At 45.1% G+C, this 21,477-nt stretch overlaps 1 protein-coding gene across 2 annotated transcripts in view; it reads right to left on the reverse strand.

Annotated features, from left to right (window-relative positions):
* rgn (regucalcin) overlaps positions 1-20,438 on the reverse strand; it is a 37,959-nt gene extending 17,521 nt beyond the window's left edge. Inside the window, exon 1 of one of the 2 annotated variants that reach the window (XM_055636487.1) lies at positions 20,341-20,438. The gene's annotated coding sequence lies outside the window, so the exon portion shown is untranslated. Of the gene's footprint in view, positions 1-3,523; positions 3,620-20,340 lie in introns of those variants that run through there. The other variant, XM_055636486.1, reaches the window with a different exon arrangement.
* Between the last annotated feature and the right edge of the window lie 1,039 nt (positions 20,439-21,477).

The following is a 21,477-nucleotide window of genomic DNA, read 5'->3' on the forward strand; positions in this document are numbered from 1 at the left end:
CCTGTAAAGCAACTTACAAACACTCCGATGTAGAAGATATCATAAACAATTGTGGAGAAAAAAGCTGGGGAGATTCTGTCAGCAACTAATATTTATCCCCCAGCCAGCAGTTTACAAAGATTATCTGCTTGGCGCTTGCAAGACCTTGATATGCACAAAAGCACTTCATGTTTCACACATTAAAACAAATATACTTCATTGTAAATTAAAATGCTTTGGCGCCGTAAATTGCAGCCTCGCCCTAAGCCTGTCTCATCCCTTTCTTCTTTTGTTGTTTTAGGTTGTTTTCACTTGTATGTTGTAGTGAACTTTTAGTTTTGTATTGAGGGAAACTTTTTTAAAATCTCTTCCCTCGACGGAGATGCGACATTTTCCATATCGTATCTCCATCCGCGCTGTGACCTTAACATCGTAGTGCTGGTGTGGCGGTCCCTTTGTCGAGTCAAGTCAAGTTTATTCGTCACATACACATACGAGATGTGCAGTGAAATGAAAAGTGGCAATGCTCGCGGACTTTGTGCAAAAGGACAAACAAACAAACTATAAACACAATCACATATTGTTTTACATATTAAATATTGTGGGCGGAAGGAAAAACGTTCAGTAAAGTTAGTCCCTGGTGAGATAGGAGTTTACAGTCCAAATGGCCTCTGGGAAGAAACTCCTTCTCAACCTCTCCGTTCTCACAGCATGGCAACGGAGGCGTTTGCCTGACCGTAGCAGCTGGAACAGTCCGTTGCAGGGGTGGAAGGGGTCTCCCATGATTTTATTAGCTCTGGAGTTGCACTTCCTGATGTATAGTTCCTGCAGAGGGGCGAGTGAAGTTCCCATAGTGCGTTCGGCCGAATGCACTACTCTCTGCAGAGCCGTTTGGGGTCGACTTCGGGAGCCCCAACCCCAGGAGCTTTGACCGGCCCGATCGTGGGAGCCTAGATCAACCCGATGCGGAGGCTTCGATCGGCAACTGCGGGAGCTTCGATGTTTCGGTTGCCCCGACCGCAGGAAAAAAGGAGGAAAGATGGTTATTTGCCTTCCATCACAATGGGGAATGAGAGGTTGCCAAAAAACAAGATGGACGTGCTGCCTGCACTGGTGAGGACTCGGAGGGAGTGCCGTAGGTGCAGTGGTCTTGGGTGTTTGCGGGAACATGGCTCCATGGGGGACATCACGAGTGTGGACCGTGTGCGGACGTGGCGCCAAAGGACGAGAAGCTGAAGCAAACAAGTCGAAGCAAAACAGCCGAATGGAAACTAATCTGAATCGCCATCAAACCAAAAGGGCGGGTCGGCGAAAAGCCAACTAACCGAAATGGTGCATCGCCTAAAAGCAAACTCACCGAATGGCCACTCTGCCGAAACACCACTTAACCAAAAGGCTGCGTTGCCTACAAGCCAATTAAACGAATGCCGCTCTACTGAAACGTCAAATAATGGCTTGTGTGGGAAAATGGCCCCCACCCTCCCGTCTCCACCGACCAGTGATGTGATGGACACGGGCGTCCGGCACAATCGCTGACAAGTCCCGCCCCCCCGGCGACGTCATGTCCGTTATTTGACTTTTCGGCACACAGCAGCCTTTCGGTTCGTTGGCCATTCGGCTTGGTATGCTTTCAGTTATTGGGCGTTTCGGATGTGTTTCCATTCGGCTATTTGGCTTCGACTTCTTTGCTTCGGTTTCTCGTCCTTCGACGCCACGTCCGTGTGGACGGCTTTCTGACGGTTCGGTCGGACGGGGACTGTAGAGAGAGCGACAGCGGTCGGTACAACTCTGGTCACATCACGGTGAAGGAGCGTGTGTGTGTGTGTGTGTGTGGCCCGGACATTGAACCAACGGCTGTGGGTCTCCGCTTATGCTGTGTGCCCTGGGGATTTCCACACACCTCTGTGGTGGCTATTTATGTAGTTATGTATCTTGTTGCTTTTTTTTTTGTATGACTGTGGGGCAAATTATATTTCACTGTACCTTGATACATGTGACAATAAAGGACCATTGAACCATTAATGTTCTCCAAATCTGGTCAACCTATTTCATCTGCAGTATTTACAGCAATTATTAAGCTGGACCCAGGAACCAACTGTTAGGCAATGGGTATGTAGCCAAGTCAAATTGGACACTATTCAGCATAGCTTGTTGACAGAGAAAAATAGGTGTAGGAGTAAGCCATTCGGCCCTTCGAGCCAGCACCGCCATTCAATATGATCATGACCGATCATCTAAAATCAGTACCCCGTTCCTGCTTTTCTCCCATATCCCTTGATTCATTTAGCCCTAACAGCTAAATCTAACTCCCACTGAAAACATCCAGTGACTTGGCCTCCACTGTCTTCTGTGGCAGAGAATTCCACAGATTCACAACTCTCTGGGTGAAGATATTTTTCCTCATCTCAGTCCTAAATGGACTACCCCAACATCAGGAACATTTTTCCTGCATCTAGCCTGTGGACAAGGTCAGTATATAAAACGCAATCAAGTTCCCCACGAATTGAGTGGCTTGTTAGACCAACACAGTTTGAGTTTAGTTTATTGTCACGTGTACTGAGGTACAGTGAAAAGCTTTTGTTGCGTGCTACCCAGTCAGCGAAAGGCAATACATGATTACAATCGAGCCGTCCACAGTGTACAGACACATGATAAAGGGAATAATGTGAATAATGTTTAAACGCAGTAAAGTCCGATAAAAGATAGTTTTGTTTTTTTGCTTAGAGATACAGAGCAGAAACAGGCCCTTCGGCCCATCTAGTCCGCGCCAACCTGCGACCCCCACACACTATCTTACACACACTGGGGACAATTTACATTTATGCCAAGCCAATTAACCTACAAACCTGTATGTCTTTGGAGTGTGGGACGAAACCGAAGATCTCAAAGAAAACTCACACAGGTCACGGGGAGAACATAGAAACATAGAAACATAGAAAATACGTGCAGGAGTAGGCCATTCGGCCCTTCGAGCCTGCACCGCCATTCAATATGATCATGGCTGATCATCCAACTCAGTATCCTGTACCTGCCTTCTCTCCATACCCCCTGATCCCTTTAGCCACAAGGGCCACATCTAACTCCCTCTTAAATATAGCCAATGAACTGGCCTCAACTACCTTCTGTGGCAGAGAGTTCCAGAGATTCACCACTCTCTGTGTGAATTTTTTTTTTCTCATCTCGGTCCTAGAAGATTTCCCCCTTATCCGTAAACTGTGACCCCTCGTTCTGGACATCCCCAACATCGGGAACAATCTTCCTGCATCTAGCCTGTCCAACCCCTTAAGAATTTTGTACGTTTCTATAAGATCCCCCCTCAATCTTCTAAAATCTAGCGAGTACAAGCAGAGTCTATCCAGTCTTTCTTCATATGAAAGTCCTGACATCCCTGGAATCAGTCTGGTGAACCTTCTCTGTACTCCCTCTATGGCAAATACATCGCTGTATAAATCTTGAGTCGCCCATAGGAATACGAGCGGCAAATTTCCTCACTAACAGGAAAATGTCGCACCAAACGTAAGAGAAATTAAAGTTCCTTGCTTACCAATACTGTTGCAAATTTTTGATTCAACGTCTGTGATTCCGTCAACTGCTCTGTAACAATGTCCCTTGTAGGAAAATATCCTCAATCACTAGTTTCCACCCTCAGCAATGAAAGCAGAAGTTTACTCAAGGCTGTTTAATATGTCGAAAAGGTTCAACATTCAGATTAGTTTGACATTCTTAAGAAATTGGCTTTTTGCCTTGAAATGTAGTTAATAGTTTCAAGGATGACAGATTGGGTAAACTTGAACAAGAAGGACCTTTGCTCCAGTAGAAATGCCCTCACATTGTTCTTTCTCCTGCACACAAACAAGCATCTCCCCATCGACTCCATCTGCACTTCATGCCTTGGGAAAGCAGCCAACATAATCAAGGACAATAGGGTCAAGGTGAAGGGGAAAAGATTCAGGAGGAATCCGAGGGGTAATTGTTTTCACACAGAGAGTGGTGGGCGGATGGAACGAGTTACCAGAGGAGGTAGCTGAGGCTGGGACTATCCCATCGTTTAAGCACTTGGACAGGTACATGGATAGGACAGGTTGGGAGAGATACCTATTTCTATGTTTTTTTTGTTTTCTATGTTTTCTATATGGACCAGGTGCAGGTAGGTGAGACTAGTGTAACTGGGACATGTTGGCCCGTGTGAGCAAGTTGGGACGAAGGACCTGTTTCCACACTATATCACTATGACTATTTTCACCCCGTCATTCCTTCTTTTCCTTTCTTCCCCTTTTGTACAGAAGGTATAAAAGTTAGAAAACACATACCACCAGATTCAGGAACTGCTTCTTCCCCACTTGGTCCATACCCCTCCAAACATTTCCTATCCATGTACCTGTCTAACTGTTTCTTAAACGTTGGGATAGTCCCAGCCTCAACTATCTCATCAGGCAGCTTGTTCCATACACCCACCGCCCTTTGCTTGAAAAAGTTACCTCTTAGATTTCTATTAAATCTTAAGTCAAATTGGACACTATTCAGCATAGCTTGTTGACAGAGAAAAATAGGTGTAGGAGTAGGCCATTCGGCCCTTCGACCCAGCACCGCCATTCAATATGATAATGGCTGATCATCTAAAATCAGTACCCTGTTCCTGCTTTTCCCCCATATCCCTCGATTCCTTTCGCCCTAACAGCTAAATCGAACTCCCGCATGAAAACATCCATTGACTTGCCCTCCACTGTCTTCTGTGGCAGAGAATTCCACAGATTCACAACTCTCTGGGTGAAGATATTTTTCCTCATCTCAGTCCTAAAAGGACTCCCCCAACATAAGGAACATTTTTCCTGCATCTAGCCTGTGGACAAGGTCAGTATATAAAACGCATGCAAGTTCCCCATGAATTGAGTGGCTTGTTAGACCAACACAGTTTGAGTTTAGTTTATTGTCACGTGTACTAGAAACATAGAAACATAGAAATGAGGTGCAGGAGTAGGCCATTCGGCCCTTCGAGCCTGCACCGCCATTCAATATGATCATGGCTGATCATCCAACTCAGTATCCCGTACCTGCCTTCTCTCCATACCCCCTGATCCCCTTAGCCACAAGGGCCGCATCTAACTCCCTCTTAAATATAGCCAATGAAGTGGCCTCAACTACCCTCTGTGGCAGAGAGTTCCAGAGATTCACCACTCTCTGCGTGAAAAAAGTTCTTCTCATCTCGGTTTTAAAGGATTTCCCCTTTATCCTTAAGCTGTGACCCCTTGTCCTGGACTTCCCTAACATCGGGAACAATCTTCCTGCATCTAGCCTGTCCAACCCCTTAAGAATTTTGTAAGTTTCTATAAGATCCCCTCTCAATCTTCTAAATTCTAGAGAGTATAAACCAAGTCTATCCAGTCTTTCTTCATAAGACAGTCCTGACATCCCAGGAATCAGTCTGGTGAACCGTCTCTGCACTCCCTCTATGGCAATAATGTCCTTCCTCAGATTTGGAGACCAAAACGGTACGCTATACTCCAGGTGTGGTCTCACCAAGACCCTGTGCAACTGCAGTAGAACCTCTCTGCTCCTATACTCAAATCCTTTTGCAATGAAAGCTAACATACCATTCGCTTTCTTTACTGCCTGCTGCACCTGCATGCCTATCTTCAATGACTGGTGTACCATGACACCCAGGTCTCGCTGCATCTCCCCCTTTCCCAATCGGCCACCATTTAGATAATAGTCTGCTTTCCTGTTTTTGCCACCAAAATGGATAACCTCACATTTATCCACATTATACTGCATCTGCCAAACATTTGCCCACTCACCCAGCCTATCCAAGTCACCCTGCAGTCTCCTAGCATCCTCCTCACAGCTAACACTGCCCCCCAGCTTAGTGTCATCCGCAAACTTGGAGATATTGCCTTCAATTCCCTCATCCAGATCATTAATATATATTGTAAATAGCTGAGGTCCCAGTACTGAGCCTTGGGGTACCCCACTAGTCACTGCCTGCCATTGTGAAAAGGACCCGTTTACTCCTACTCTTTGCTTCCTGTTTGCCAGCCAGTTCTCTATCCACATCAATACTGAACCCCCAATGCCTTGTGCTTTAAGTTTGTATACTAATTTCTTATGTGGGACCTTGTCAAAAGCCTTCTGGAAGTCCAGATACACCACATCCACTGGTTCTCCCCTATCCACGCTACTAGTTACATCCTCGAAAAATTCTATAAGATTCGTCAGACATGATTTACCTTTCGTAAATCCATGCTGACTTTGTCCAATGATTGCACCACTTTCCAAATGTGCTGCTATCCCATCTTTAATAACTGACTCTAGCAGTTTCCCCACTACCGATGTTAGACTAACTGGTCTGTAATTCCCCATTTTCTCTCTCCCTCCCTTCTTAAAAAGTGGGGTTATGTTTGCTACCCGCCAATCTTCAGGAACTACTCCAGAATCTAAAGAGTTTTGAAAGATTATTACTAATGCATCCACTATTTCTGGAGCTACTTCCTTAAGTACTCTGGGATGCAGCCTATCTGGCCCTGGGGATTTATCGGCCTTTAATCCATTCAATTTACCCAACACCACTTCCCGGCTAACCTGGATTTCACTCAATTCCTCCAACTCCTTTGACCCGCGGTCCCCTGCTATTTCCGGCAAATTATTTATGTCTTCCTTAGTGAAGACGGAACCAAAGTAGTTATTCAATTGGTCCGCCATATCCTTGTTCCCCATGATCAATTCCCCCGTTTCTGACTGCAAGGGACCTACATTTGTTTTAACTAATCTCTTTCTTTTCACATATCTATAAAAACTTTTGCAGTCAGTTTTTATGTTCCCTGCCAGTTTTCTTTCATCATCTATTTTTCCTTTCCTAATTAAGCCCTTTGTCCTCCTCTGCTGGTCTTTGAATTTCTCCCAGTCCTCCGGTATGCTGCTTTTTCTGGCTAATTTGTACGCATCATCCTTCGCTTTGATACTATCCCTGATTTCCCTTGTTATCCATGGATGTACTACCTTCCCTGATTTATTCTTTTGCCAAACTGGGATGAACAATTTTTGTAGTTCATCCATGCAGTCTTTAAATGTCTTCCATTGCATATCCACCGTCAACCCTTTTAGAATTAATTGCCAGTCAATCTTGGCCAATTCACGTCTCATACCCTCAAAGTTACCTTTCTTTAAGTTCAGAACCATTGTTTCTGAATTAACAATGTCACTCTCCATCCTAATGAAGAACTCAACCATATTATGGTCACTCTTGCCCAAGGGGGCACGTACAACAAGATTGCTAACTAACCCTTCCTCATTACTCAATACCCAGTCTAAAATAGCCTGCTCTCTCGTTGGTTCCTCTACATGTTGATTTAGATAACTATCCCGCATACATTCCAAGAAATCCTCTTCCTCAGCACCCCTGCCAATTTGATTCACCCAATCTATATGTAGATTGAAGTCACCCATTATAACCGTTTTGCCTTTGTCGCACGCATTTCTAATTTCCTGTTTGATACCATCTCCAACTTCACTACTACTGTTAGGTGGCCTGTACACAACACCCATCAGCGTTTTCTGCACCTTAGTGTTTCGCAGCTCTACCCATACCGATTCCACATCCTCCAAACTAATGTCCTTCCTTTCCATTGCATTAATCCCCTCTCTAATCAGTAATGCTACCCCACCTCCTTTTCCTTTCTGTCTATCCCTCCTGAATATTGAATGTCCCTGGATGTTCAGCTCCCAGCCTTGGTCACCCTGGAGCCATGTCTCCGTGATCCCAACTATATCATAGTCATTAATAGCTATCTGCACATTCAACTCATCCACCTTATTACGAATGCTCCTTGCATTGAGACACAAAGCCTTCAGGCTTGTTTTTACAACACTCTTACCCCTTACACAATTATGTTGAAAAGTGGCCCTTTTTGATTTTTGCCCTGGTTTTGTCTGCCTGCCACTTTTACTTTTCACCTTGCTACCTATTTCTTCTACACTTTTACACCCCTCGGTCTCTACGCTCACACATTTAAGAAACCCTTTCCCTTTAACTCCATCCTCCACTGTCCCATTCAACACCCCACCCCCCTTATTCAGTTTAAAGCCACCCGTGTAGCAGTGGCAAACCTGCCTGCCAGAATGCTGGTCCCACACCTGTTAAGATGCAATCCGTCCCTTTTGTACAGTTCCCCCTTACCCCAAAACAGATCCCAGTGATCTAAGAATCTAAATCCCTGCCCCGTGCACCAGATCCTCAGCCACACGTTCAGGTCCCGTATCTCCCTGTTCCTGCTCTCGCCAGCACGGGGAACTGGAAGCAAACCGGAGATAACAACCCTGGAGGTCCTGCTTTTCAACATTTTTCCGAGCTCTCTAAAGTCACGTTGCAGAATATTCATCCCCTTATTCAGTGTACCGAGGTACAGTGAAAAGCTTTTGTTGCGTGCTAACCAGTCAGCGAAAGGCAATACATGATTACAATCGAGCCGTCCACAGTGTACAGACACATGATAAAGGGAATAACGTGAATAATGTTTAAACGCAGTAAAGTCCGATCAAAGATAGTTTTGTTTTTTTGCTTAGAGATACAGAGCAGAAACAGGCCCTTCGGCCCATCTAGTCCGCGCCAACCTGCGACCCCCACACACTATCTTACACACACTGGGGACAATTTACATTTATGCCAAGCCAATTAACCTACAAACCTGTATGTCTTTGGAGTGTGGGACGAAACCGAAGATCTCAAAGAAAACTCACACAGGTCACGGGGAGAACATAGAAACATAGAAAATAGGTGCAGGAGTAGGCCATTGAGCCCTTCGAGCCTGCACCGCCATTCAATATGATCATGGCTGATCATCCAACTCAGTATCCTGTACCTGCCTTCTCTCCATACCCCCTGATCCCTTTAGCCACAAGGGCCACATCTAACTCCCTCTTAAATATAGCCAATGAACTGGCCTCAACTACCTTCTGTGGCAGAGAATTCCACAGATTCAGCACTCTCTCTGTGTGAAAAATGTTTTTCTCATCTCGGTCCTAGAAGATTTCCCCCTTATCCTTAAACTGTGACCCCTCGTTCTGGACATCCCCAACATCGGGAACAATCTTCCTGCATCTAGCCTGTCCAACCCCTTAAGAATTTTGTACGTTTCTATAAGATCCCCCCTCAATCTTCTAAAATCTAGCGAGTACAAGCAGAGTCTATCCAGTCTTTCTTCATATGAAAGTCCTGACATCCCTGGAATCAGTCTGGTGAACCTTCTCTGTACTCCCTCTATGGCAAATACATCGCTGTATAAATCTTGAGTCGCCCATAGGAATACGAACAGCAAATTTCCTCACTAACAGGAAAATGTCGCACCAAACGTAAGAGAAATTAAAGTTCCTTGCTTACCAATACTGTTGCAAATTTTTGATTCAACGTCTGTGATTCCGTCAACTGCTCTGTAACAATGTCCCTTGTAGGAAAATATCCTCAATCACTAGTTTCCACCCTCAGCAATGAAAGCAGAAGTTTACTCAAGGCTGTTTAATATGTCGAAAGGTTCAACATTCAGATTAGTTTGACATTCTTAAGAAATTGGCTTTTTGCCTTGAAATGTAGTTAATAGTTTCAAGGATGACAGATTGGGTAAACTTGAACAAGAAGGACCTTTGCTCCAGTAGAAATGCCCTCACACTGTTCTTTCTCCTGCACACAAACAAGCATCTCCACATCGACTCCATCTGCACTTCATGCCTTGGGAAAGCAGCCAACATAATCAAGGACAATAGGGTCAAGGTGAAGGGGAAAAGATTCAGGAGGAATCCGAGGGGTAATTGTTTTCACACAGAGAGTGGTGGGCGGATGGAACGAGTTACCAGAGGAGGTAGCTAAGGCTGGGACTATCCCATCGTTTAAGCACTTGGACAGGTACATGGATAGGACAGGTTTGGAGAGATACCTATTTCTATGTTTTTTTTTTCTTTCTATGTTTTCTATATGGACCAGGTGCAGGTAGGTGAGACTAGTGTAACTGGGACATGTTGGCCGGTGTGAGCAAGTTGGGACAAAGGACCTGTTTCCACACTATATCACTATGACTATTTTCACCCCATCATTCCTTCTTTTCCTTTCTTCCCCTTTTGTACAGAAGGTATAAAAGTTAGAAAACACATACCACCAGATTCAGGAACTGCTTCTTCCCCACTTGGTCCATACCCCTCCAAACATTTCCTATCCATGTACCTGTCTAACTGTTTCTTACACGTTGGGATAGTCCCAGCCTCAACTACCTCATCAGGCAGCTTGTTCCATACACCCACCGCCCTTTGCTTGAAAAAGTTACCTCTTAGATTTCTATTAAATCTTAAATCAAATTGGACACTATTCAGCATAGCTTGTTGACAGAGAAAAATAGGTGTAGGAGTAGGCCATTCGGCCCTTCGAGCCAGCACCGCCATTCAATATGATAATGGCTGATCATCTAAAATCAGTACCCTGTTCCTGCTTTTCCCCCATATCCCTCGATTCCTTTCGCCCTAACAGCTAAATCGAACTCCCGCATGAAAACATCCATTGACTTGGCCTCCACTGTCTTCTGTGGCAGAGAATTCCACAGATTCACAACTCTCTGGGTGAAGATATTTTTCCTCATCTCAGTCCTAAATGGACTCCCCCTACATCAGGAACATTTTTCCTGCATCTAGCCTGTGGACAAGGTCAGTATATAAAACGCATGCAAGTTCCCCACGAATTGAGTGGCTTGTTAGACCAACACAGTTTGAGTTTAGTTTATTGTCACATGTACTAGAAACATAGAAACATAGAAATTAGGTGCAGGAGTAGGCCATTCGGCCCTTCGAGCCTGCACCGCCATTCAATATGATCATGGCTGATCATCCAACTCAGTATCCCGTACCTGCCTTCTCTCCATACCCCCTGATCCCCTTAGCCACAAGGGCCGCATCTAACTCCCTCTTAAATATAGCCAATGAAGTGGCCTCAACTACCCTCTGTGGCAGAGAGTTCCAGAGATTCACCACTCTCTGCGTGAAAAAAGTTCTTCTCATCTCGGTTTTAAAGGATTTCCCCTTTATCCTTAAGCTGTGACCCCTTGTCCTGGACTTCCCTAACATCGGGAACAATCTTCCTGCATCTAGCCTGTCCAACCCCTTAAGAATTTTGTAAGTTTCTATAAGATCCCCTCTCAATCTTCTAAATTCTAGAGAGTATAAACCAAGTCTATCCAGTCTTTCTTCATAAGACAGTCCTGACATCCCAGGAATCAGTCTGGTGAACCGTCTCTGCACTCCCTCTATGGCAATAATGTCCTTCCTCAGATTTGGAGACCAAAACTGTATGCAATACTCCAGGTGTGGTCTCACCAAGACCCTGTACAACTGCAGTAGAACCTCTCTGCTCCTATACTCAAATCCTTTTGCAATGAAAGCTAACATACCATTCGCTTTCTTTACTGCCTGCTGCACCTGCATGCCTACCTTCAATGACTGGTGTACCATGACACCCAGGTCTCGCTGCATCTCCCCCTTTCCCAATCGGCCACCATTTAGATAATAGTCTGCTTTCCTGTTTTTGCCACCAAAATGGATAACCTCACATTTATCCACATTATACTGCATCTGCCAAACATTTGCCCACTCACCCAGCCTATCCAAGTCACCCTGCAGTCTCCTAGCATCCTCCTCACAGCTAACACTGCCCCCCAGCTTAGTGTCATCCGCAAACTTGGAGATATTGCCTTCAATTCCCTCATCGAGATCATTAATATATATTGTAAATAGCTGGGGTCCCAGTACTGAGCCTTGGGGTACCCCACTAGTCACTGCCTGCCATTGTGAAAAGGACCCGTTTACTCCTACTCTTTGCTTCCTGTTTGCCAGCCAGTTCTCTATCCACAACAATACTGAACCCCCAATGCCTTGTGCTTTAAGTTTGTATACTAATTTTTTATGTGGGACCTTGTCGAAAGCCTTCTGGAAGTCCAGATACACCACATCCACTGGTTCTCCCCTATCCACGCTACTAGTTACATCCTCGAAAAATTCTATAAGATTCGTCAGACATGATTTACCTTTCGTAAATCCATGCTGACTTTGTCCAATGATTTCACCACTTTCCAAATGTGCTGCTATCCCATCTTTAATAACTAGCAGTTTCCCCACTACCGATGTTAGACTAACTGGTCTGTAATTCCCCATTTTCTCTCTCCCTCCCTTCTTAAAAAGTGGGGTTACGTTTGCTACCCGCCAATCTTCAGGAACTACTCCAGAATCTAAAGAGTTTTGAAAGATTATTACTAATGCATCCACTATTTCTGGAGCTACTTCCTTAAGTACTCTGGGATGCAGCCTATCTGGCCCTGGGGATTTATCGGCCTTTAATCCATTCAATTTACCCAACACCACTTCCCGGCTAACCTGGATTTCACTCAATTCCTCCAACTCCTTTGACCCGCGGTCCCCTGCTATTTCCGGCAAATTATTTATGTCTTCCTTAGTGAAGACGGAACCAAAGTAGTTATTCAATTGGTCCGCCATATCCTTGTTCCCCATGATCAACTCCCCTGTTTCTGACTGCAAGGGACCTACATTTGTTTTAACTAATCTCTTTCTTTTCACATATCTATAAAAACTTTTGCAGTCAGTTTTTATGTTCCCTGCCAGTTTTCTTTCATAATCTATTTTTCCTTTCCTAATTAAGCCCTTTGTCCTCCTCTGCTGGTCTTTGAATTTCTCCCAGTCCTCCGGTATGCTGCTTTTTCTGGCTAATTTGTACGCATCATCCTTCGCTTTGATACTATCCCTGATTTCCCTTGTTATCCACGGATGTACTACCTTCCCTGATTTATTCTTTTGCCAAACTGGGATGAACAATTTTTGTAGTTCACCCATGCAGTCTTTAAATGTCTTCCATTGCATATCCACCGTCAACCCTTTTAGAATTAATTGCCAGTCAATCTTGGCCAATTCACGTCTCATACCCTCAAAGTTACCTTTCTTTAAGTTCAGAACCATTGTTTCTGAATTAACAATGTCACTCTCCATCCTAATGAAGAACTCAACCATATTATGGTCACTCTTGCCCAAGGGGGCACGTACAACAAGATTGCTAACTAACCCTTCCTCATTACTCAATACCCAGTCTAAAATAGCCTGCTCTCTCGTTGGTTCCTCTACATGTTGATTTAGATAACTATCCCGCATACATTCCAAGAAATCCTCTTCCTCAGCACCCCTGCCAATTTGATTCACCCAATCTATATGTAGATTGAAGTCACCCATTATAACCGTTTTGCCTTTGTCGCACGCATTTCTAATTTCCTGTTTGATACCATCTCCAACTTCACTACTACTGTTAGGTGGCCTGTACACAACACCCACCAGCGTTTTCTGCCCCTTAGTGTTGTGCAGCTCTACCCATACCGATTCCACATCCTCCAAACTAATGTCCTTCCTTTCCATTGTATTAATCCCCTCTCTAATCAGCAACGCTACCCCACCTCCTTTTCCTTTCTGTCTATCGCTCCTGAATATTGAATATCCCTGGATGTTCAGCTCCCAGCCTTGGTCACCCTGGAGCCATGTCTCCGTGATCCCAACTATATCATAGTCATTAATAGCTATCTGCACATTCAACTCATCCACCTTATTACGAATGCTCCTTGCATTGAGACACAAAGCCTTCAGGCTTGTTTTTACAACACTCTTACCCCTTACACAATGATGTTGAAAAGTGGCCCTTTTTGATTTTTGCCCTGGTTTTGTCTGCCTGCCACTTTTACTTTTCACCTTGCTACCTATTTCTTCTACCCTCATTTTACACCCTTCGGTCTCTACGCTCACACATTTAAGAAACCCTTTCCCTTTAACTCCATCCTCCACTGTCCCATTCAACACCCCACCCCCCCTTATTCAGTTTAAAGCCACCCGTGTAGCAGTGGCAAACCTGCCTGCCAGAATGCTGGTCCCACACCTGTTAAGATGCAATCCGTCCCTTTTGTACAGTTCCCCCTTACCCCAAAACAGATCCCAGTGATCTAAGAATCTAAATCCCTGCCCCGTGCACCAGATCCTCAGCCACACGTTCAGGTCCCGTATCTCCCTGTTCCTGCTCTCGCCAGCACGGGGAACTGGAAGCAAACCGGAGATAACAACCCTGGAGGTCCTGCTTTTCAACATTTTTCCGAGCTCTCTAAAGTCACGTTGCAGAATATTCATCCCCTTATTCACTGTACTGAGGTACAGTGAAAAGCATTTGTTGCGTGCTAACCAGTCAGCGAAAGGCAATACATGATTACAATCGAGCCGTCCACAGTGTACAGATAAATGATAAAGGGAATAATGTGAATAATGTTTAAACGCAGTAAAGTCCGATCAAAGATAATTTTGTTTTTTTGCTTAGAGATACAGAGCAGAAGCAGGCCCTTCGGTCCACCGAGTCCGTGCCAACCTGTGACCCCCACACACTATCTTACACACACTGGGGACAATTTACATTTATGCCAAGCCCATTAACCTACAAACCTGTATGTCTTTGGAGTGTGGGACGAAACCGAAGATCTCAAAGAAAACTCACACAGGTCACGGGGAGAACATAGAAACATAGAAAATAGGTGCAGGAGTAGACCATTCGGCCCTTCGAGCCTGCACCGCCATTCAATATGATCATGGTTGATCATCCAACTCAGTATCCTGTACCTGCCTTCTCTCCATACCCCCTGATCCCTTTAGCCACAAGGGCCACATCTAAATATAGCCAATGAACTGGCCTCAACTACCTTCTGTGGCAGAGAATTCCACAGATTCACCGCTCTGTGTGAAAAATGTTTTTCTCATCTCGGTCCTAGAAGACTTCCCCCTTATCCTTAAACTGTGACCCCTCGTTCTGGACATCCCCAACATCGGGAACAATCTTCCTGCATCTAGCCTGTCCAACCCCTTAAGAATTTTGTACGTTTCTATAAGATCCCCCCTCAATCTTCTAAAATCTAGCGAGTACAAGCAGAGTCTATCCAGTCTTTCTTCATATGAAAGTCCTGACATCCCTGGAATCAGTCTGGTGAACCTTCTCTGTACTCCCTCTATGGCAAATACATCGCTGTATAAATCTTGAGTCGCCCATAGGAATACGAACAGCAAATTTCCTCACTAACAGGAAAATGTCGCACCAAACGTAAGAGAAATTAAAGTTCTTTGCTTACCAATACTGTTGCAAATTTTTGATTCAACGTCTGTGATTCCGTCAACTGCTCTGTAACAATGTCCCATGTAGGAAAATATCCTCAATCACTAGTTTCCACCCTCAGCAATGAAAGCAGAAGTTTACTCAAGGCTGTTTAATATGTCGAAAGGTTCAACATTCAGATTAGTTTGACATTCTTAAGAAATTGGCTTTTTGCCTTGAAATGTAGTTAATAGTTTCAAGGATGACAGATTGGGTAAACTTGAACAAGAAGGACCTTTGCTCCAGTAGAAATGCCCTCACACTGTTCTTTCTCCTGCACACAAACAAGCATCTCCACATCGACTCCATCTGCACTTCATGCCTTGGGAAAGCAGCCAACATAATCAAGGACAATAGGGTCAAGGTGAAGGGGAAAAGATTCAGTAGGAATCCGAGGGGTCATTGTTTTCACACAGAGAGTGGTGGGCGGATGGAACGAGTTGCCAGAGGAGGTAGCTGAGGCTGGGACTATCCCATCGTTTAAGCACTTGGACAGGTACATGGATAGGACAGGTTTGGAGAGATACCTATTTCTATGTTTTTTTTTGTTTTCTATGTTTTCTACATGGACCAGGTGCAGGTAGGTGAGACTAGTGTAACTGGGACATGTTGGCCGGTGTGAGCAAGTTGGGACGAAGGACCTGTTTCCACACTATATCACTATGACTATTTTCACCCCGTCATTCCTTCTTTTCCTTTCTTCCCCTTTGGACAGAAGGTATAAAAGTTAGAAAACACATACCACCAGATTCAGGAACAGCTTCTTCCCCACTTGGTCCATATCCCTCCAAACATTTCCTATCCATGTACCTGTCTAACTGTTTCTTAAACGTTGGGATAGTCCCAGCCTCAACTACCTCATCAGGCAGCTAGTTCCATACACCCACCGCCCTTTGCTTGAAAAAGTCACCTCTTAGATTTCTATTAAATCTTTTCCCTTCACCTTAAATCTATGTCCTCTGGGTTCACCAACTCTGGGCAAGAGACTCTGTGCATCGTCCCCATCTATTCCTCTCATGATTTTATACACCTCTATAAGATCACCGCTCATCCTCCTGCGCTCCAATGATTAGAGTCCCAGCCTACTCAACCACTCCCTATAGCTCACACCCTCTAGTCCTGGCAACATCCTCGTAAATCTTCTCTGAACCCTTTCCAGCTTGACAACATCTTTCCAATAGCACGGTGCCCAGAAGTGAACACAATACTCTAAATGCGGCCTCACCAACACCTTATACAACTGCAACATGACCTCCCAACTTCTATACTCAATACTCTGACTGATGAAGGCCAATGTGCCAAACACCTTTTTGACCTCCCGTTTACCTGCAACTCGACTTTCGAGGAACCATGCACCTGTACTCCTCGATCCCTCTGCTCTACAAAATGCAACACCTGACATTTCACATTCCATCAACCCACCAATTCGATCAAGATCCTGCTGCACACGATGAAGCCGTTATCAGATGATAGCTCAGTACTCCCATAAACTAGGATGTGGACCCAATCTAGACCTCAACTGTTTACCATATATATTAATGATTTGGAAGAGGGAATTAGGAGCAACACTAACAGGTTTGCGGATGATACAGAGCTGTGAAGAGGGTGTTAGGAGGTTGCAGGGTGACCTGGACAGGTTGAGTGAGTGGGCAGATGCGTGGCAGATGCAGTATAATATAGATAAATGTGAGACTATCCACTTTGGCGGCAAAAACAAGGGGGCAGATTATTATCTCAATGGGGTTAGGTTAGGTAAGGGGGAGGTACAGCGAGACCTGGGTGTCCTTGCACACCGGCCACTGAAAGTTGGCGTGCAGGTACAGCAGGCAGTGAAGAAAGCTAATGGAATGTTTGCCTTCATAACAAGAGGATTTCAGTACAGGAGTAAAGAGGTTCTTCTGCAGTTGTATAGGGCTCTGGTGAGACCACATCTGGAGTATTGTGTACAGTTTTGGTCTCCTAATTTGAGGAAGGACATCCTTGTGATTGAGGCAGTGCAGCGTAGGTTCACGAGATTGATCCCTGGAATGGCGGGACTGTCATATGAGGAAAGATTGATAAGACTAGGCTTGTATTCACTGGAGTTTAGAAGGATGAGGAGGGATCTTGTAGAAACATATAGAAACATAGAAACATAGAAATTAGGTGCAGGAGTAGGCCATTCGGCCCTTCGAGCCTGCACCGCCATTCAATATGATCATGGCTGATCATCCAACTCAGTATCCCATACCTGCCTTCTCTCCATACCCTCTGATCCCCTTAGCCACAAGGGCCACATCTAAATCCCTCTTAAATGCATTTCGTTGTCTCTGTACTGTACACTGACAACGACAATTAAAATTGAATCTGAATCTAAATATAGCCAATGAACTGGCCTCGACTACCCTCTGTGGCAGAGAGTTCCAGAGATTCACCACTCTCTGTGTAAAAAAAGTTCTTCTCATCTCGGTTTTAAAGGATTTCCCCCTTATCCTTAAGCTGTGACCCCTTGTCCTGGACTTCCCCAACCTCGGGAGCAATCTTCCTGCATCTAGCCTGTCCAACCCCTTAAGAATTTTGTAAGTTTCTATAAGATCCCCTCTCAATCTCCTAAATTCTAGAGAGTATAAACCAAGTCTATCCAGTCTTTCTTCATAAGACAGTCCTGACATCCCAGGAATCAGTCTGGTGAACCTTCTCTGCACTCCCTCTATGGTAATAATGTCCTTCCTCAGATTTGGAGACCAAAACTGTACACAATACTCCAGGTGTGGTCTCACCAAGACCCTGTACAACTGCAGTAGAGCCTCCCTGCTCCTATACTCAAATCCTTTTGCTATGAAAGCTAACATACCATTCGCTTTCTTCACTACCTGCTGCACCTGCATGCCTACTTTCAATGACTGGTGTACCATGACACCCAGGTCTCGCTGCATCTCCCTTTTTCCTAGTCGGCCACCATTTAGATAATAGTCTGCTTTCCTGTTTTTGCCACCAAAATGGATAACCTCACATTTATCCACATTATACTGCATCTGCCAAACATTTGCCCACTCACCCAGGCTATCCAAGTCACCTTGCAGTCTCCTAGCATCCTCCTCACAGCTAACATTGCCCCCCAGCTTAGTGTCATCCGCAAACTTGGAGATATTGCCTTCAATTCCCTCATCCAGATCATTAATATATATTGTAAATAGCTGGGGTCCCAGCACTGAGCCTTGCGGTACCCCACTAGTCACTGTCTGCCATTGTGAAAAGGACCCGTTTACTCCTACTCTTTGCTTCCTGTTTGCCAGCCAGTTCTCCATCCACATTAATACTGAACCCCCAATGCCGTGTACTTTAAGTTTGTATACTAATCTCTTATGTGGGACCTTGTCGAAAGCCTTCTGGAAGTCCAGATACACCACATCCACTGGTTCTCCCCTATCCACACTACTAGTTACATCCTCGAAAAATTCTATAAGATTCGTCAGACATGATTTACCTTTCGTAAATCCATGCTGACTTTGTCCAATAATTTCACCACTTTCCAAATGTGCTGCTATCCCATCTTTAATAACTGACTCTAGCAGTTTCCCCACTACCGATGTTAGACTAACTGGTCTGTAATTCCCCGTTTTCTCTCTCCCTCCCTTCTTAAAAAGTGGGGTTACGTTTTGCTACCCGCCAATCTTCAGGAACTACTCCAGAATCTAAAGAGTTTTGAAAGATTATTACTAATGCATCCACTATTTCTGGAGCTACTTCCTTAAGTACTCTGGGATGCAGCCTATCTGGCCCTGGGGATATATCGGCCTTTAATCCATTCAATTTACCCAACACCACTTCCCGGCTAACCTGGATTTCACTCAATTCCTCCAACTCCTTTGACCCGCGGTCCCCTGCTATTTCCGGCAAATTATTTATGTCTTCCTTAGTGAAGACGAAACCAAAGTAGTTATTCAATTGGTCCTTGATATACAATTATAAAAGGACTGGACAAGCTAGATGCAGGAAAAAATGTTCCCAATGTTGGGCGAGTCCAGAACCAGGGGTCACAGCCTTAGAATAAAGGGGAGGCCATTTAAGACTGATGTGCGAAAAAACCTTTTCACCCAGAGAGTTGTGGATTTGTGGAATTCCCTGCCACAGAGGGCAGTAGAGGCCAAATCTCTGGATGGATTTAAGAGAGTTAGATAGAGCTCTATCGGCTAGTGGAGTCAAGGGATATGGGGAGAAGGCAGGCACGGGTTATTGATAGGGGACAATCAGCCATGATCACAATGAATGCCTCCTCCTGCACCTGTCTACAATATTACTGGAAGAATGATCAGTAACTTTAAAAGCTTTTCATCTTTTATACACAAATTAAATTAAAATCTGCTGAACACACTGGAAATAAAGCAAATCATTGTTCCTTTTCCCATGTAGTGCATATTGTAGATTCCTGGCAATTCCCACAAAGTGGTCCCAATCTCCCACCAGCACCTTGGACATAACTTTAGCAAATCCCCACATCTCTGGAGAAATTACATACATTAGTTTTAAACAACATGGAGTACCCCATCTCTTCAGTGATTCCTGGAAATGCTGTAATGGAAACCAAGACATATCCCAACGTATCCCCCCCAAAACATTCAAACGTTAGTTGGAGGAACAGCACCTCATATTTCGCTTGGGCAGCTTACAAACCAGCGGTACGAATTTGATTTCACAAACTCCAAGTAAACCCTTGCATCCCCTCCACATTTCCTTGATCAACATTGCTTTCTGCATATCCCATTCATTTGTCTCAACATAGAAACATAGAAAATAGGTGCAGGAGGAGGCCATTCGGCCCTTCGAGCCAGCACCACCATTCATTGTGATCATGTCTGATCGTCCCCTATCAATAACCCGTGCCTGCCTTCTCCCCATATCCCTTGACTCCACTAGCCCCTAGAGCTCTATCTAACTCTCTCTTAAATCCATCCAGTGATTTGGCCTCCACTGCCCTCTGTGGCAGGGAATTAAGTACCATCTATGTCTCTCGTTCCCTTTCCCCCGGACACTCAGTCTGAAGAAGTGTCTCGACCCGAAACGTCTCCTATTCCTTTTCTCCAGAGATGCTGCCAGACCCGCTGAGTTACTCCAGCTTTTTCTGTTTGTCTCCCTTGAACGTTACATTGGAGAAATGATACATTAGTGAAATACACTACCTGCGAGATGAAGAACTGACACAAGGAGAGTTGCAATGCAGTCGATACTCTGAGTGGATGTCACACAATTACAGCTCAGCAGCTTTAAAAGCCATTATTGAATTAATATTTAACTCACCTGAAACTGCAGGACTTCGATGTCAGCAGACATTCCTAGTCCATTATCAATGCAAAACTTGCACTATTGGCTGATTTCTGTTCAACTAAGTCAACCAAAAATAAGTTGGTTGTTAATTAAAGGGTGCATGCGACCCTCACAATATGATCATTAATTTCAAGTGGAGCATTTTGGGAGGAACGTTATAGTTCACAGATCTCTTCACCATCTCATCTTATCTATAAAAAAGAACAAATACTTGGGATCTGATTAGGTTCATATCGAAACGCCATTACTAATTATTGAGCATTAATTTAAAAATTTGATTTGAATTTGAATTTAATTCCTTTATTGTCATTCAGACCTTTTGGTCTGAACGAAATTGCGTTGCCTGCAGTCATACACAGTAACAATAAATGACAAAACATCCAATAAACACAAATTAACATCCACCACAGTGAGTTCACCAAGCACATCCTCACTGTGATGGGACGCAAAAGTCTTAGTCTCTGTCTCTTCCCTCCTTGTTCTCCCTCTGCGCTGAGGCGATCGATCCAGGCCGGAGATGCCGCCCTCCAGTCCAGCGGACCTCCGTGGTGATGTCGCCGCTGCCGAAAGCCAGAACGCCGTCTTGGCTCCGAGTCGGCCCGCCACAGCCTCAGCTCCGAGTCCCGCTGTAACAGCTCCGAGTCCCGCTGCATCAGCTCCGAGTCCCACTGCCCCAGCTCCGAGTCCCGCTGCATCAGCTCCGAGTCCCGCTGCATCAGCTCCGAGTCCCGCTGCATCAGCTCCGAGTCCCGCTGCAACAGCTCCGAGTCCCGCTGCAACAGCTCCGAGTCCCGCAGCCACAGCTCCGAGTCCCACTGCCCCAGCTCCGAGTCCCACTGCCCCAGCTCCGAGTCCCGCTGTCCCAGCTCCGAGTCCCGCAGCCTCAGCTCCAAGTCCCGCTGTCCCAGCTCCGAGTCCCGCTGCATCAGCTCCGAGTCCCGCAGCCTCCGCTCCGAGTCCCGCTGCAACAGCTCCAACAAGCAGCATTTGTA

The sequence above is a fragment of the Leucoraja erinacea genome, chromosome 6, assembly GCF_028641065.1.
Source record: "Leucoraja erinacea ecotype New England chromosome 6, Leri_hhj_1, whole genome shotgun sequence".
NCBI classification, from domain to species: Eukaryota; Metazoa; Chordata; class Chondrichthyes; order Rajiformes; family Rajidae; genus Leucoraja; species Leucoraja erinaceus.